The sequence below is a fragment of the Cherax quadricarinatus genome, chromosome 49 (genome assembly GCF_038502225.1).
Source record: "Cherax quadricarinatus isolate ZL_2023a chromosome 49, ASM3850222v1, whole genome shotgun sequence".
Taxonomy (NCBI): domain Eukaryota; kingdom Metazoa; phylum Arthropoda; class Malacostraca; order Decapoda; family Parastacidae; genus Cherax; species Cherax quadricarinatus.
In genome coordinates this window covers 16,002,431-16,020,539 of record NC_091340.1, presented here as the reverse complement: position 1 = coordinate 16,020,539, position 18,109 = coordinate 16,002,431, and the positions used below count along the sequence as shown (strand labels likewise).

Sequence of the window (18,109 nt, the reverse complement as noted above, 5' to 3'; positions counted from 1 at the left end):
TCCACTCTCTGGAGAGGCGTAGAATGAGGGGAGATATCATTGAAGTGTATAAGTGGATGACGGGCATAAACAAGGGAGACATTAATAAAGTACTGAGGGTGTCGAACCAGGTAAGAACCAGGAATAATGGATTTAAGTTGGATAAATTTAGATTTAGAAAGGACATAGGTAAGTACTGGTTTTCTAACAGAGTTGTAGATGCGTGGAACAGTCTTCCCAGTGGGCTGATAGAGGTTAGGACCTTGGGTAGCTTTAAGAAGAGACTGGACAAATATATGAGTGGGAGGGGCTGGGTTTGATTGGTGTCAAGGGGTACGGGAGTTATTTCTTGAGTAGCTTTAGGTAGATGTCGTTTTGATAAGGACCTGCCTCGTATGGGCCAGTAGGCCTTCTGCAGTGTTCCTACATTCTTATGTTCTTATGTTCTTATGTGTTGAAGACGTTTAATGCCCGTCGTCTGCAGTCTCTGATGAAGTGACGAGGATAGTGAAGTTTGGAAACTACTTGTTCAATTAGAGAGCATTCTTCCGCAAGGAACTCATTGCTGCAGATTCTGAGTGCGCGCAGGAAAAATCCTATAATTACACCACGTTTAGTTTTAGTGTCGTGGTGAAAGTAGAAGTGGAGAAGATCGTGCTGGTTAGTAGGTTCTCGATAGACTTTAAAACGAAGTTCATGGTCAGTTTTGCAGAAAAGAACATCAAGGAAAGGAGTAGTGTTCTCGACTTTTTCTAGTGTGAACTGGATTGAGGGCTCGACCTGGTTGAACTTGTGTTGGAGAGCTTGAGCGTTGAAGCGCCAGAAAGTTATGAAGAGAATGTCGCCAGCATAACGGAGCAAGGTGACAGACGAGGAAATAAGAGTGGAAAGGCGCTCGGCTTCCAGATGTTCCATGTATAGGTTCGCCAGGACTGCACAAGTGACGAACCCATGGGTAGTCTAAAAGTCTGTTGAAAGAGGTGATTTTCGAAAGAGAAACACGTAGAGCCAACACATAGTTCAACAAGGTCGATGAAATCGCTGGCTTTAATAGGAAGATCTAGTGAATCGTCAATTTTCCTGCGCAAGAGATCGATGGCTTGTGTAATAGGTACTTTGGTGAATAAAGAAGTTACGTCAAGACTGGAGAGTTTCTTGTTCCTGATGTTGATGTTGCGAATGCGATTGAAATCACCCGAGTGTTTGAGATGTGCTGGACTGATTGTGCCCAAGAGTTTAGAGAGGTGTTTAACGAGAATCCCTGAGAGTTGATGAGGAGCACTGCCTATTCTCGAAGATATGGGCCTCAATGGGATACCTGGCTTGTGAGTTTTTGGCAAGCCGTACATTCTGGCAGGTCTGGGGTTGCTGGGAATGGTGTGCAGAAGTTTCTTCCCTTGTTCTGAGTCCCTCAGAATACGGCGAGTCCTGTGAAATGTTTTGGTAAGGTTGTCTACTTGGTTAGTTGTGAGAGGTTTGTAGGTATTTGGGTCATTGATCCAGATTTAATATGACCTGTTGTGTTGTACTGTGATCTGTTGTGTGCTGTACTGTGACCTGGTGTGTTGTACTGTGACCTGGTGTGTTGTACTGTGACCTGGTTGTTGGTCTTTCTTTCTGTCGGTCTTTTTTTTTTTTGTTTGTACACAGAGTTCTACAAGGTTAGGCTAGGGTTCCTAATTTTATTTACTACCTAGGAGTTGTTACGTACATCAGCTCATTTGAAAGCCTTTTTACTGTTATGAGACATACAAATGTGAGCCAGCAATTTCATTTCGTTGATATCTTAATCTTATACGAACATGTTCCAAACTCGAGTCATCATGGGAATAAATGATCTCAGATGAAGTGATTTTTGGAGAAGGTTACAGTCAGAGTGAAGTTGCTGCCCGTCTTGTTGTGTAGAAGCACACTTCTCGCTGTCCTCGGAGTGGATCCAAGTGTGATATCTTGACGGTCTTGTACATAACAGTAAGACCACCCACATCCCTCCGGTGCTGAAGGCTTTGCTGAAATAACAGATATAACCAAGCTGTGTCCAGGGGAGAGATAAGCTGTCTTCCTCTGTTCTTTATTCTTTCAAGAACTCGCAGAAGAGGAAGGGGGAGGAGGTAATCCAAGAAAATGGACCATCTTTAAGGTGTGAGCGTACTTAAGAACGTAAGAATGGAGGAACACTACAGAAGGCCTACTGGCCGATAAATGGCAGGGTATCTAGAGTACATTATAAAGACGTTTCTCCACTCAGTGGCTTTTTTCAATTCAATAAAGAGATTATATTGTTATATACCGGAGAAAGTGAAAGACGAGGCGATCAGTTCCTCAGTCTTGATAGAAGGTGCTGACTTTTCCCCAACCTTCTCGATTTTTATGGTAAATGGATGTCTTATTTGTACTTTTTTTTCAAATACAGCGTCCAGATGTTTGTGTTGGGAAGGGGTGAGGGACAGTGGGTGACGATGAGTCAATGTATAATACAGATTCATAACTCAAGATAGGAAACTAACTCGCCGAACTAACGACAATGTTCTACCACTTGTTGTTAAATTAGACACATGTGCAACTCTTGGGTATCTTTACTGAGGAAACGTTTCGCCACACAGTGGCTTCATCAGTCCATACAAAGGAGAATCTTGAATAACAGGAGGAGAATTAGGTAATCAGTCCCTCAACCTTGAGTCGATGTGGTCAGTCCATCAATTTTGAATAGAATACGGCATACGTGCGGAGAAGGAGCTTATAAACTGTTGGTAGGAGAGGTGCAGCAGTTGTAGGTGGTGTCACATTTGTTCATTGTGGAAGTAGGTCGTGCCCAAGGGTTAGCCAAGTGAAGAATTCCCAAGTATTAAGATCCCAAGAAGTTGCAGTGTTTATACGGTTTATAAGCTCCTTCTCCGCTCATATGCCGTATTCTATTCAAGATTGATGGACTGACCACATCGACTCAAGGTTGAGGGACTGATTACCTCATTCTCCTCCTGTTCTTCAAGATTCTCCTTTGTATGGACTGATGAAGCCACTGTGTGGCGAAACATTTCCTCAGTAAAGATACCCAAGAGTTGTCTAATTTATCAACATGTCGGTTCTCTGAACCAGTCATCTACAATTCTACCACACAGTGTTGGAGATATATCCACAGCACTTAAGATACAGAGAAAGTTCACCGAGGTAGAGAGAGAACAGGAAGAATGACGGAAAGTTGCTCTTAATATCATGAGAGTAAATAAGCTCACTGCTCAGAAGTACAAATTCACAGCATTATAGTGAAAGAATATTTCGGAAAAAATAGAAACCATGGGAAAGTTCACAGTAGTAGATGTCACAGTTGCAGAGAGTGTGGTGATTAACCATCACAGTAGTAGATGTCACAGTTGTAGTGTTGATTAACCATCACAGTAGTAGATGTCACAGTTGTAGTGTTGATTAACCATCACAGTAGTAGATGTCACAGTTGCAGACTGTGTTGATTAACCATACTTGTCGGAAAGGGATTGGTAAATTGGTAATTTATAGTGGATGCGTCGATCTAGAACCGGCAAACACTCAGGTACCTATTTACTACTAGTGAAGAGAGGTGATACGTGCAAGGTGACATCAGCAGCATGATCCATCCACAACTGAACCCGAGTCCCTGTGTTGTTAGGTAGGTGAGGGATATTATGTTGTTTGGTAGGTGAGGGATATTATGTTGTTTGGTAGGTGAGGGATCTTATGTTGTTTGGTAGGTGAGGGATATTATGTTGTTAGGTAGGTGAGGGATATTATGTTGTTAGGTAGGTGAGGGATATTATATTGTTTGGTAGGTGAAGGATCTTATGTTGTTTGGTAGGTGAGGGATATTATGTTGTTAGGTAGGTGAGGGATATTATGTTGTTTGGTAGGTGAAGGATCTTATGTTGTTTGGTAGGTGAGGGATATTATGTTGTTAGGTAGGTGAGGGATATTATGTTGTTTGGTAGGTGAAGGATCTTATGTTGTTTGGTAGGTGAAGGATCTTATGTTGTTTGGTAGGTGAAGGATCTTATGTTGTTTGGTAGGTGAAGGATCTTATGTTGTTTGGTAGGTGAAGGACTATACATTATTGTCTTGATTAATGTACTGCCACGTATGTAAACAACAGCTATAAAGAAGATAATTCTCCTTGCAGATAGACGGTAGAGGAACGCCAGGTAGATGATAGACGGTAGAGGAACGCCGGGTAGATGATACACACTGGCTATATAATGATCTCCCGTTGCCACTGCTTAGGATGATTGCCAGGCATGTGGTGAACTCCTGCTGAGGATGATCACCGTGCATAAACTCCTGCTGAGAATGAATGCCGTGGATATGGTGATCTGCTGCTGCTGAGAATGAATTCCGGATGTGTGTTGGACACATGCTGCTGCTGCTTCAACCTGCACTGTGGCACCGTCACCATCGCAGTCATACATATAGTACGTAGAAGTTTTTTTTACCGTTGTTTACTGCTTTTGTGAAACACACTCTACCTGTCTTCACTGCACATTCCAAATACATCTTGAGTGGTAGCGGAAATGTTACAGAGGTAAATAATTGGTTTGAAATCTGAACATCATTTATCGTTTAACCAAGTAAATTATTTGTGAATTATTATGCAGTGAGAAGCTTAATAATTCAATTATAATAATTTTGCTAACAGCGTTCACATTTAGCAGGAGCTACATTAGCAGAATGGAGCAACTGAGGCCTCGTGTTATTAACTTTCATAATTCTTATAATTTCGATGGATAAATCATAGATGTGAGGTTCTTGCCCGATACTGACTGTTGTAGCTCTCTGACCTAGATTCACGAAGCCTACTGGATATCTTTGCATATTACTATCTTCTGGTTGCTTTTAAGGAGTTCTAAGTTACAATAGGCTTTCAAGACTATTTAGTTATATATATAAATAATGAGACCATATCCAAATGCTTCATTAATGTCTTAGTGACGTAGCAGCAGGAATGACAGAGTCACCAATAATTCATGTGTCATGTCTGGCTGTATGTACACGCTTGAGTGACAGCAGTACAGTAAATAACAGAGTCAGGGGGTCGAAGGTAATCATTCAGGTGAGCGCTGGTCACTAAGACCATGAAGGTCACACTCTTTAAGAAGGTCACAGGTGAGTTAGTGGAAGGAGTCATCAGTCAGTATTGTCTGAGAGACGGAGTACTTCAACCTAGAATGTCAATATTTTATATTTTATGAATTATACTTAGCTTTATGATTAAGAGTGCTGAGCTTGAGCACTAGAAAGGTTTTTCAGAGCTAAATGTAAAACCTCAATGGCACGCTAAGCTATTGTCTTTATTGTGACATACAAAGTTTAGCTATACAAGAGAAATTTTGAATTTGTTTTCCTTGTTTCTTTACAAGTTAATCTGTTTCTTGAGTTATGGAACTGTAAATATGTATATGAATATATATTTATTTTTTTTATTAACACATCGGCCATTCCCCACCAAGGTCGGGTGACCCGAGGAAGAAGAAACACTTTCATCATCATTCACTCCATCACTGTCTTGTCAGAGCTGTGCCTACACTTCAGTTAAAAAATAAAAGTGTAACATATATCCACCCCTCAAGAGCGCAGGCTCTGTACTTCCTACCTCCAGGACTCAAGTCCGGCTAACCAGTTTCCACGAATCCCTTCATAAATGTTGCTCTGCTCACACTCCAACAGGACGTCAAGTCATAAAAACCATTTGCCTCCACTTACTCCTATCTAACATGCTCATGCACGCTTCCTGGAAGTGTAGGCCCTTCGCACACAAAACCTCCTTTACCCCCTCCCTCCAACATTTCTTAGGACGACCACTACCCTGCCTTACTTCCACTACAGATTTATTCGCCCTCTACGTCATTCTGTTTTGTTCATTCGTCTTTAAATGTCCAAGCCACCTCAACAACTACTCCTCAGCCCTCTGGATAATACTTTTAGAAACTCCGTACCTCCTTCTAATCTACAAGCTACAAATTCTGTACATAATATTAACACCGTACATTTCCCTCAGACAGGACATCTCCACTGCCTCCAGCCTTGTTGCAACATTCACCACCCATACTTCACACTATATAACAGTGTTGGTACCACAACCACTCTTAAACATTCCCACTTTGCATCCATGGATAACGTTCTTTGTCTCCACATATTCCCCAGTCCACTACTCACCTTTCCCCCTCATCCGTTCTATTATTCACCTCGTCTTTCATAGACCTATCTGCTGACAAGTCTACTTCCAAATATCTGAATACATTCACTTCCTCCATACTCCCTCCTTCCAATCTGATATCCAGTCTTTCATTACCTAAAGTTTTTGTTATCCTCATCACCTTGCTCTTTCCTATGCTCACCTTTAATATCCTTTTTTTACATATCCTCTGCAACTTCTCTTCATAATCTTCCAAAAGCACAGTATCATCAGCAAAAAGCATCTGTGACAACACCCACTTTGTGTTAGCTTCTTTATCTTTTAATCCCTAACCTCTTGCCAGCACTTCTCTCACAGTAACATCTATAAATATATTGACCAACCATAGTGACATCACACATCCTTGTCTAAGGCCTACTTTCACTGGGAAATAATCTCCCTCTCTCCTACATACTCTAACCTGAGCCTCACTATCCTTGTAAAAAGTCTTAACTGCTTTCAGTAACCTACCACATATTCCATACACTTGGAGCATCTGTCACATTGCTCCCCTATCCACCTTATCGTATGCTTTTTCTAAATCCATAAATGCAACGAAAACCTTTTTACCCTTACCTAAATACTGTTCACTTATATGTTTCACTGTAAACACTTGGTCCACACATCTGTTATCCTTCCTAAAGCCTCCATGTTCATCTGCGTTCATCTTAATTCTTTCAATATTAATTCTACCATACACTTTACCAAGTATACTCAACTGGCTTATTTCCCTATAAAGTTTACACTCTTTTTTGTCCCTTTTGCTTTTATACAAAGGAACTATGCATGCTTTCTGCCAATCCCTAGGTACCTTACCCTCTTTCACGCATTTATTAAATTAAAGCACCAACCACTTCAAAGCTATATTCCCCACCTGCTTTTAACATTTGTCTTGATCCCATCAATCCTAACTGCTTTACCCCCTTTCATTCTGCCCACTGCCTCACGCACCTCCCCTACACACACATCTAGCTCGTCTTCACTCCTACAAGACGTTACACCTCCCTGCCCATTGCACGAAATCCCAGCTTCCCTATCTTCATTAGCATTTAACAGGTTTCTCAAAATATTCCCTCCATCTTCCCAATACCTCCAACTCCCCGTCTAATAACTCTCCTCTCCTGTTTTTAACTGACAAATCCATTTGTTCCCCAGGCTTTCCTCTGTTTATTGATCTCACTCCAAAACGTTTTCTTATTCTCTGCAAAATTTGTTGATAGCATCTTACCCACTCATTTGCTCTTCTTTCACAGTCTTTCACCACTGTCTTAACCTCTCTTTTTCTCTATCCATGTACTCCTCCTTCCTTATATCACTTCTACTTTGTAAAACCTCTTATATGCTAACTTTTTCTTTCTTACTACTCTCTTTACTTCATCATTCCACCAGTTGCTCTTCTTCCCTCCCGCACCCACTTTCCTGTAACCACAAACTTCTGCCGAACACTCTAACACTACATTTTTAAATCTAAGCCATACCTCTTCAACCTCATTGCCCATCTTTCTTCCAATAGTTATATTTATGTCTTATCCTAACTGCCTCCTCCTTTAGTTTATAAGCCTTTCCCTCTTTCTTACTTGTTAATGCCATTCTCCTTGTTTCTCATTTACCTTTTACTCTCCTTGTAGCTACAAGTAAAATAAGATCTGATATATCTGTGGCCTCTCTATAAACGTGCACATCCTGAAGTCTACCCATCAGTCTTTTATCTACTAATACATAGTCCAACGAACTACCGTCATTATGCCCTGTATCATATCTCGTATACTTACTTATCCTTTTTTTAAATATGTATTTTCGGTTACCATACCTGTTTCAGTACAAAGTTTAATTTATATATAAAGAGAATCACGAACGAGAGGCTCGAACTGCGGCCCATAAATTGACAGCCCCACGGTCTACTGTCTCAGCTACCCAAGCTTCTAGCAGTAAGGGTTCGGAACAAGTACTTACTGTATTATATACCGTCAGAGGCACCAACTGTAACCCAAATCAATACCTTTTCACAGGCCATGAGCTTTAACTCTTCCCCCTCAAGGCTACATCCTCTATGAACTTGAATTAAGTTGTCAGTCTACGTGCCGTGGTTCGAGCCCCTTGTTCACCCTTCTGTTTATTTATTGAGAGTTGTTTATTACAACTTTATTTGAGTTAATAAACGATGTGGCCTTGAAGGGGTTAAGAATATAGCTACCGTTAAAGCTCCTGGGCCGAGGGAAGGAGTTCACTTGGATTACAGTTTGTGCTTCTGACGGAATATAATACAGTAAGTATGACCTCCGAATGCTTCCTATTGGTAGATGAGATGTTAGAGCGTCGGTCTATCAATGTACGGGCCGCGTTTCGAGCCCCTCGTTCACCTTTAGTTTATTCACTGAGTGTTGTTGATTACAACTTAATTCGAGTTTATATATTATATATATATATATATATATATCTATATATATATATATATATATATATATATATATATATATATATATATATATATATATATATATATATATATATATATATATATAAACAGAATACATTTACAGAAAAAACAAACATGGATGCAATGGCACAATATATTAAAGACTATGAATTTCCTCCAGCTCCTCCGAAGCCGGACGCGAGTCAAGTATGCAGCAAGCATTTCCCCTCTGGAAGGCCATGCTGAGGCGCTGGAACATGAAAGTGGCTGCAGTTGGGTCCCTGGTGGTGTCGATGAGTCTGGAACCCAATTCTTTAAGGAAACGTGTGGCATTTTTTCCCCATGATCCGAAGGTCTCTGATCCCACTGAGACAAATTGATACTGTTGGCTAATGTCCCTGTACTTGCTGATCTTGCACTCCTCCCTGTGGTCAACAGCTCCTCCCTGTCGCACGACACTGTGATGGATATAGGTGTCAGCCAGTGTGGACACACAGGTATAGTCCCATGCTAAGAGCTTGCCATTCTTCCAAGGATAGATGGTGATCCCGTCGGGGCGGTTTGCTGAGTTATGGGCATTGTTGGCTGCTAATGATCGGGGCTCCCTCTCAGCTGGGCATCCAGCTGTAGCAAGGGTTCTCTTAATGATGTCGTTGACCTCATTGTGTCTTGGATGCCAGCCCTTGGTTCTGGAACAGCTAAGACCATGTAGACCGTATTGGTCTGCTTGTGCTTCGCCGCAAATACACGTATATTCTGTGTGAATTGGGGCAGCAAGGCGCAGAGCCACTGCAATACAGAGGGTCTTAGGGTCGAGTCGCGTTCCCATTGCTGATATGGGAACTGTTTGGAGGAAGTCCCCGGAGTGTTGTGCGCTCACAGCCTGGAGATGGGCAATCTCTCTATCTGATGTTGCAGCCCTGAGCATGTTGGCAAGCACCTTTTCAGCGATCGGGCCATCCCAGCTTGACTGTTTGTGAGCCAGTGCTGCACTAGGGTTTGGTGCTGGAGCAGCAAGAGTCTCCCATTCAGTGATGGCACTGGCACAGCTAGGGTCTTCTATTCCTGCTGAGTCGCTGAGGGTATCAGGAAGAATTTGTCTTATCAACTCGTTTGATGCTATGGAAGAGGATAGGAAAGCTGGTAGAGCAATCTGGGAGGATCTGCGTACTCCTAGCCCTCCAAGCCTGACCGGAAGTGAGGCTTGCAACCACTGTCCATCTTCAAGGGAAAGATTCAATACACTCTCTAGCATGGTCTTAAGGAGAGAGTCATATTCCTTGAGTTTTGGACTGCTGAAGGCTGGGGAGCATCTCAGAAAGTAGGTAAGTTTTGGGATTGGCAGGCACCTGGTGAGTAGGTAGAAGGCATCGTGTGTGTCAATGTCTTTCATCCTGCTTTCCATCGTCCGGAGGTCTGAGACTTTTTTTTCTAGGATCAGATAGATGGCATTGGACCCAAGAGGAGCACCAAGGAGAGGGCTATTGGCTGGATCAATGGCTCGTGCTCCTGGTAAAACGGCGCTAATATTCTGGATCATCTGTTGATTGGTAGAAACTATTTCACATTTCGTGGGGTTTAAAGAAAGGCCCAGGCTTTCTCCCATGTCTTTAATTTTACTGATGCCCTCTAGGAGAGATTCTGTTGTGCCCGCTAAGGTACCATCATCCAGGAACCAGATATTGAGCTAGCTGGAGAGTGCTTCTATGACTTCCTTGATGACCAAATAAAATAGAAAGGGGGCGAGAGGGTCCTCCTGTTGCACGCCTTCACATGAGTCAATTTCATGGTCCCCAAACAATAGTTTGGAAGTCACACTATAACACGATTCTATGAAGGGATAAAGGGAAGGGAAGTTTCTATAAACTGCTTGGAGAGCAGCATCCCTTCTGACTGAGTTGAAAGCGTTGGCAAAGTCCAATTTGACCAAGGCTTTTTCATCGGACATGTTTTTGATATATACTCGTGCTGCGTGGGCAGCTGCTTCACAGCCCTGTTGAACGCCGAAACCGAGCTGAGTTGGTTTCAGCATTGCAGCAGCCTCTTGACTCACCCTTCTTACTGCAGCCTTGGCGACTAGGCGCCGAAGGATGTTACCCACTGCAATGGGCCTGATTCCGCCATCCTTTTTCCGGAGGGCACACAATGAGGCACCAAAGAAAAGGGGTCTGATGGCCTCTGGGACACTGCCAGCCAGGTACAGGTTGGAAAATTTGGTGCGTTCAGACAGCAGCCTCTCTGAAACCTCACCAAGTGCTGGATTGAGTATTTGTTTTAAGTGTTGAGGCCTTAAACCGGTGAAACCTCCTGCTGAGCCCTGTGGCAATGACATAGCAGCTTCATACACGTCAGCATCCTGTAAGGTTAGATGTTCTTCGCCTGCTGCAATGTCAGGGAGGTCAATGTTGGTACTGGGAGCCCTGGGTGGATGTTTGTCCTTCAGAGCTTGCGCCCTGCTTACGTCCTTGGGAGCGATGGTATCCTCACTGGTTATAAGCCTCAGAGCTCCAATAGTGTTACCCTCTTCTATTTTTTTGCTAATTTGGGCTCTGATTTTTGAGGCGTCGGGTGTCCTGTTGTTGACATTTGCCCGGCTGGTGTTTGTCGCCCTAGGGGAGAGACGGACGAGGTTGTCATCCCTTGGGAAAGCATTTATTGCCCTAATAACATGTGTTGCTAGTGACTTGTCCCTCCTTGGTGGGACAGCCAAACAGGCATTGCCAAAAAGCAGCAAGTTGTGACAGGATCTGTTGTTTGAAGGAGCATCGTTGACTTTTTTCAGAAGGTCAGCTAGCAGCTTGAGGGCGAGCTGCTTTGGGGATGTGTCAGAGTCCTGGTGGATGTTAATTTAATTGCAGATTTGAGGTCCTCTGTAGAGGTGAAGCCACGGTAGTTGTCAGCGCTGTCTGCTGGGGGAGGCTGTTGGTTGTTCTCATTTGGAGCTCTCCTGGAGCCTAGACATCCAGTGTGTGCACGGATGTTGCCAGTTTTGGGATTGAGTGCACATTCCTTGTGGCACACCCGGCAAATGCCTCGTGGACGACAGCTTTGGCTCTGTCGTGAAGATTCCTGGGAACCCGCGACTACTTGTGACATTGCTGATATCGTGGGGGTGGGAGGGCGCTCGCTAAGCTTGGAAACTTCTAGCATCTCTAGGACGAACCACAGCGTGTATCCCCGGGGTCACTCAGGACAACATGTGCCTTTACCTGGATACTTACGCAGTGATGGCACACAATTCAGTGGTTGTGGCACTCACCATGATACCACTACAGAGCAGATGAAGTTAGGAGAGAAAAGGTGAAAGTTGTTTCCTTACGTCCGCTCCAACCGTCTCCAATGTCAGCAAGAAAACAAGACATTACACCTGTTTTTTTTCACATGTTGGTTTCGGAATTTATCCCACGGCACGGTTTCAGTTGGTGCCTGCTGCACGCAGTCCAGCCCAGGCACCACAGCCCAGCTGATGAGGGACTACCTGTAGCTCACTTGTTAATGAAAGTGTGGCTGCTCCACCATCCACTTTCCTGAAGCTACTGTTTTCGTTGAGAACTTATTTCGGACTGAAATCTGAGCCGAGAGGTGATCAAAAATCACTTCCCGCAAACACTCAACTCGCGCAAACTTTTGTTCACTATTTCACTGCCCGCGTCCAAGACAACACATACAACGGGGCGACTTTATGCTTCTCCCGGGACACTGTGCACTGAGCTGCAACACTTGCACACCGTTCAATTTATTATTGAATGAGGCTGTGGTTGGGTGACACACATCCCCGTCCCTACACAACAGACGACGCTAAAGTTATATATATATATATATATAACAACACTGCACTAGCCAAGGACTCGAACCCATGCTGCTTTGGCCTGCCTCATGGTGGGCGAAAACGCATGACGCCCTAATCCACTGGACCATACGATCCTTACAAGCATGGCATCCAGTTGAACTAGTACACCAAACAAGGACTAGAATGAAATTAGCCTAGAGTCATCCACACCATCGTGTGTCCTTGGGTAGGGAGCACAACATCCAGTTCCGCTGGATGCCCTACTTGTAAGGATCGTATGGTCCAGTGGTTTAGGGCGTCATGCATTTTCGCCCACCATGAGGCAGGCCAAAGCAGCATGGGTTCGAGTCCTTGGCTAGTACTAGCAGTGTTGTTATTGATTAATACCACTCATTTGTGGTCACAATAATATAAAATACTGCTCGTTGAACTAGTACACCAAACAGGGACTTGAATGAAATTAGCCTAGAGTCATCCTGTAGACAGCCTGTACTGTCTGCACAGACAGCCTATGCTGTCTGCCAGCTTAGTTCATATTTTGCGCCACTAAGGTGCTGCCCTCTGGGCCTGCCCAGGTCTGTGGGACGCTGGTCCCACATGCTCACACTCACTCAGCGGCCTAGCAGAGGTCAAGAAGGCCTACTAGCTCTCTCTCTCGTGGGCATGGCCCTACCAGGCCATGGGCACAACACACAAGCCTGTGTACCCACCTCAACTTTGCTAATAAAGTAAAGAAGCCTCCGAAGATGCCTATAATTGAACCCCACTACCAGACACACCAAATAATCTCATTAAACAGTGGTGGGAAGCGGTAGTCGCAGCAGTTGTGTTTGCCCAGAGAGAGGAAGGAAGAGGAATGAAGTTGTGTTCACTTCATCACCCTACACAAGACACATCTGTCTCTCAACGAGTTATCCTGATGTCGTGTCTGCACGTTTCAGCATCCAGACACAGGTACAAGAAGGATCCAGCCGAAATTTGCCGAATTTCTTCGAGAATTGTAAGTGGCGTCCCAGTGACCCCACGCTACAGCATCCCACGCTGGTTCTCAAGTCACATGTTCAGCGTCACTTGTATGTTCTGCTGTTGTTGTTCAGCTCAGCACAGCTGTTTCAGCAAGCCAGAGGTGAGTTTTTTGGTGATTTCTGCATCCAGTGTGTCTCCCTGTGTCTGTGGGGGGGAGAGGAGGAAGAGGAGGAAGTAGCCGTTTCCTCGCCACGCCCACGCTCGCCCTGCTGTACACTCACACCTCACCAGCCTACCATACACTCACCACTGCCCACTCCCTCTGTTGTGTTTTCTGCTGTTTTCCATGTGAATTCATTGCCAGAGCTGTGTATCTGAGTGCCCAAGGCCACTCGAAGCCACGTGGATCACCAAGCTATGTAGATCAGCAAGCCATGTGGATCAGCAAGCCACGTGGATCAGCAAGCCAAGTGGATCAGCATGCCACGTAGATCACGACGTCACATGGATCACGACGCCACGTGGGGTGCGGACGATGCCACGTGGATCTACAAACCACGTGAGTTGCCAGATGTCCCAGGCCTCATGCTGTGGTCTGCTGCCTGACTTTACAATGTCACCCAGAATACTGCCCGACTTCATGACATCACTATGTCTGCCTGATGTCACCTCGAGATGTCTGCTGACGTCACCTCGAGATGTCTGCTGACGTCAGTGCAGCTGACGTCACCTCGTGTGATGTCACATCATGTCACATCGAGTGTTTCTAGTAATTATTTCAGTATTGTCGAGAAGACTGAGAGAAGATATATGTCGTGTGTTAATTAATTCCTCTCAGTGTTCTCACATATTAGTGTATAGCTTAGTGTCAGTTTTGTGCACAGAAAAGCATCTTTTTCTAGTTTAAGCCATGTTGTACCGCATGTACCACGGGTGTGTGTAAAGTTTTCCGTGTGTCCAGTGTGGTCTGCGGCCAGACCCCCAAGTAGCACCACTGTGTTAATTCCCCCGGTGTGACCAGCATATTTGACAGCTGATATTACTCAGCCCCGAGCGACCGAACCCTATGTACAGAAAGCTCTTATGCTCATCGCTGGTAATGTTCTGCAGAATCGTACCTGCTACGATTCCCATCGAGATTTGTTTCACTTCACCTCCAGACCTTCAGAGTGCAGTTATATGTAGAGAAACAAGTCTGGGGACACTTAGACTAACTTCTACTATAACTCCAACTGCCGAGAGAATGACACTCGTCAAGCCGCAGTTAGCCCTGTCGGCAGGCACTGTGTCAGCCTCGTGTCACAAGCTTCAGTGAGCAGCCTGCATGAAGATGTCACTTTGACTGCTAGCTCGCTCACTGCAGTCTGGTGTATGATGTTACGACTCCCAGATGTTCCGCCCAGTCGTTTCTGCCACGACTTGCTCCACGGCTTACTCCACGCTCGCTGGCAGTGACAGCCCAGCGACAGTACCAGTCGAGAAGTGTCCTCCTGAGTCGCTTGCCAGAAGTCCTGCCCAGTTGCCGAGTTTTGTCGACGCCTCACTCGAAGGCACCAGCATGTCGTGCCCCAGGTTGAGTGAAACCTGCAGTGACTCCTACGATGACTGCTTCACCATTCTAGAGGAGACGGTAACCTGTTACGTCACAGCTCAGCCGCAGCGATGTCTCCTTTGTTGCAGTATCTGTCCAGACACAGGAAGACGTGCAGTGATGCCCTTCGATGCTCACTGCCTATGACCACGATGTTTAGCACACCCACATGTTTTTTTCTTCCCTCCCTGTAGGAAGATTTTTTTTCCATGTCCATATGTATATATATATATGTTTTTATTTTGTGTTCTGTGCCCTGTTCCTACGAGAGAGAGACAGAGTTTCTTTTACCACCGGCATTGTCGCTTCGGGACGACGCGAGGTAGGTGGCCGAGTGTATGTAGACAGCCTGTACTGTCTGCACAGACAGCCTATGCTGTCTGCCAGCTTAGTTCATATTTTGCGCCACTAAGGTGCTGCCCTCTGGGCCTGTCCAGGTCTGTGGGACGCTGGTCACACACGCTCACACTCATTCAGCGGCCTAGAAGAAGTCAAGAAGGCCTACTAGGCCATGGGCACAACACACAAGCCTGTGTACCCACCACGACTTTGCTAATAAAGTAAAGAAGCCTCGGAAGACGCCTATAATTGAACCCCACTACCAGACTCACCAAATAATTCTGTTTCACAAGCCACACCATCGTGTATCCTTGGGTAAGGAGTACAACATCCAGTTCCACTGGATGCCCTGCTTGTAAGGATTGTATGGTCCAGGGGATTAGGGCTTCATGCGTTTTCGCCCACCATGAGGCAGGCCAAAGCAGCATGGGTTCGAGTCCTTGGCTAGTGCAGTGTTGTTATTGATCAATACCACTCGTTCGTGGTCACTATAATATATATATATAGCGTTATTTTAAATCATATATTAAACAAATCCACAATATTCTTTAAAATGTGATTATAGAGAGGGACTGTCGAACATTTATTCATACAACACGTTAAATACTTTTTCTTGGCGTGATGTGGCATGGCTGAATTATGACTAATACTGGCACTCAACTTGGCACTTTCCTTACAAGATTTTTAGTCACCTTTTTAAATTATTTATATCGTTTTATGACTTAAGATAAATATCCGAAAGGTAATTAATTTACGCCTTCATTCATTAATATATTTTTACATGTATTCACCAAAAGTACCGGCCAATCATCATCGTCGTTACAAGCTGCGTTAATTAACTCGTGAAAAGTCTTTATTGCTGTGTTTAATATGTCTAAGTTGCCTGATATTATTTCTCCCCAGAAGAGAGAGGTGGGGAGCCTTTATTCCCAAATGTACATGTGACTGACCACCAGCTAAAACTGTATTCCCGAGGTCACTAAAGGGGTGATCTGACCTCTATATAAGTCGTTACATAACTCTCGTACATTCATGTACTTGAGTTATGGAACGTACATTCGTCCCTCACGTACATTCATGTACGTGAGGGACGAGCTAACCATTATTGGGATATTATCTTTAAATTTAAAGAATTTTTGCTTAAAATAAAAATCTGATATTAACTGAAGTATAAAAGTCAGATAATAATATCAAGAGTCTGTTGCGTATCTGAAAAGATTTGTTCCCTCATTAAGTAATTACAAAATAAAAAATATACTAGATTTAGTATCAGCTGTCCCAGACGCCAACTTAAGAATTAAGTGATCTATCAATTAACGTATTCATAAAACTCATAAGGAATCCATTATTAGATAAAAACTTCAACTCTAAATGTTTTTCTAAAAAAATGTTGTTTGTAGATGAATGGTTCAGAGAACCGACATGTGTCTAATTTATCAAAAAATGTGTTCCACAAGAGCGAATTTACAACAATTTACAACAAGGAAGTCACTTAAGAGTATCATGTGATAGACTAACTTTAAAAGTTTCGAAGTAACCTTACACTGTCTAGATTATTTAAGTCTACATGAAGTTGGTAGAGTCTACTTAAGGTCAAACCCAGTGTGAAAAGACCTTCATAACTAACAGATGATGCAAAGAGAATGAGATAAATTTTCAGGGTGGAGAAAATACAAGTGAGAGAACATGTAGAAATGGGAAGATCAAAACAATTAAGTCTCGGGGATTTGGAAGTGGGAATGTGTTTTTTTTTTTTTTAGTCTGCTAAACAATAATATATAATGCCAGTTGAGTTAGTGTCTAACAAGTCTTGCCAGTTAACATGATTCTCTTAATGAATTTATTCATAATCCTTTATCACACTTAACTACCTTAGCAGTCTTCACTCATCTCTTCTCATTAGGAGCCTGACCTACACTCACGCAACAATCCTTCCCTCCTACCCTCCCTCCCTCCCTCCCTCCACACTCATAATTCTCTGTATAATCAATAAACCAATTGCTGCTACTCTCACATTTGTTATAACACTTATTATTCATTGTATCTCACCTTGTTTCTCCTCAGATATGTGAAGCCGTCGAGATCGTCTTCCTGGTACTGGAGCTCATAAAAGGTAAGCAATATTAACATCTCTACGAGGCTACGACACAGGAGAAACAGACGTAATTATGTGTAAATTATTTGTGACAGAATGAGGGGAGACCTGATCGAAGTGTGTAAGTGGAAGATAGGTATTAATAAAGGGGATAGTAATAAGGTCTTGAGGATGTCTCTCCAAGAGAGAACCCGCAGTAATTGATTTAAATTAGATAAGTTTAGATTTAGAAAGGACATAGGAAAGTATTGGTGGTTGATCAGAACTTGATCCTCCACGAGGCCTGGTCTGGGACCGGGCCTCAAGAGCCCTGGAAACATCCTTGATTGGAAATAGGGTAGTTGATGAATGGAACAGTCTACCTAGTTGGGTTATTGAGGCTAGGACTTTGGGTAGTTTCAAATTTAGGTTGCATAAGTACATGAGTGGGAGGGGTTGGATTTGAGTGGGACTTTCACATCAGAGCTTGTTTCTTGGGTAGCATTGAAAATTGGGTTGGGCAAATGTTTTGTTAGTGGGATGAATTGTAAAGGACCTGCCTAGTATGGGCCAACAGGCCTCCTGCAGTGTTCCTCCTTTCTTATGTTCTTATGTTCTTATTAACAGATTGAAATGGTTAAAAATACTCGGGTGTGGAGCTTCACATAGAAAAAATAGTTAAACATGGAAGAGCTTCTTTAACAAAGCGAAAGGCAGATTTAGTAATTAATGTTATTGCTGTTGCCATTATTATTATT

At 43.6% G+C, this 18,109-nt stretch overlaps 1 long non-coding RNA gene across 1 annotated transcript in view; it reads left to right on the top strand.

The window, feature by feature from the left end:
• The window catches only part of LOC138854095 (uncharacterized), a 57,588-nt gene extending 40,198 nt beyond the window's left edge, over window positions 1-17,390 (top strand). Inside the window, exons 2-3 of the long non-coding RNA XR_011393294.1 lie at window positions 4,127-4,415; window positions 17,342-17,390. This is a non-coding gene — a long non-coding RNA (uncharacterized lncRNA). The remainder of the gene's footprint in view (window positions 1-4,126; window positions 4,416-17,341) is intronic.
• The last annotated feature ends 719 nt before the right edge of the window (window positions 17,391-18,109 follow it).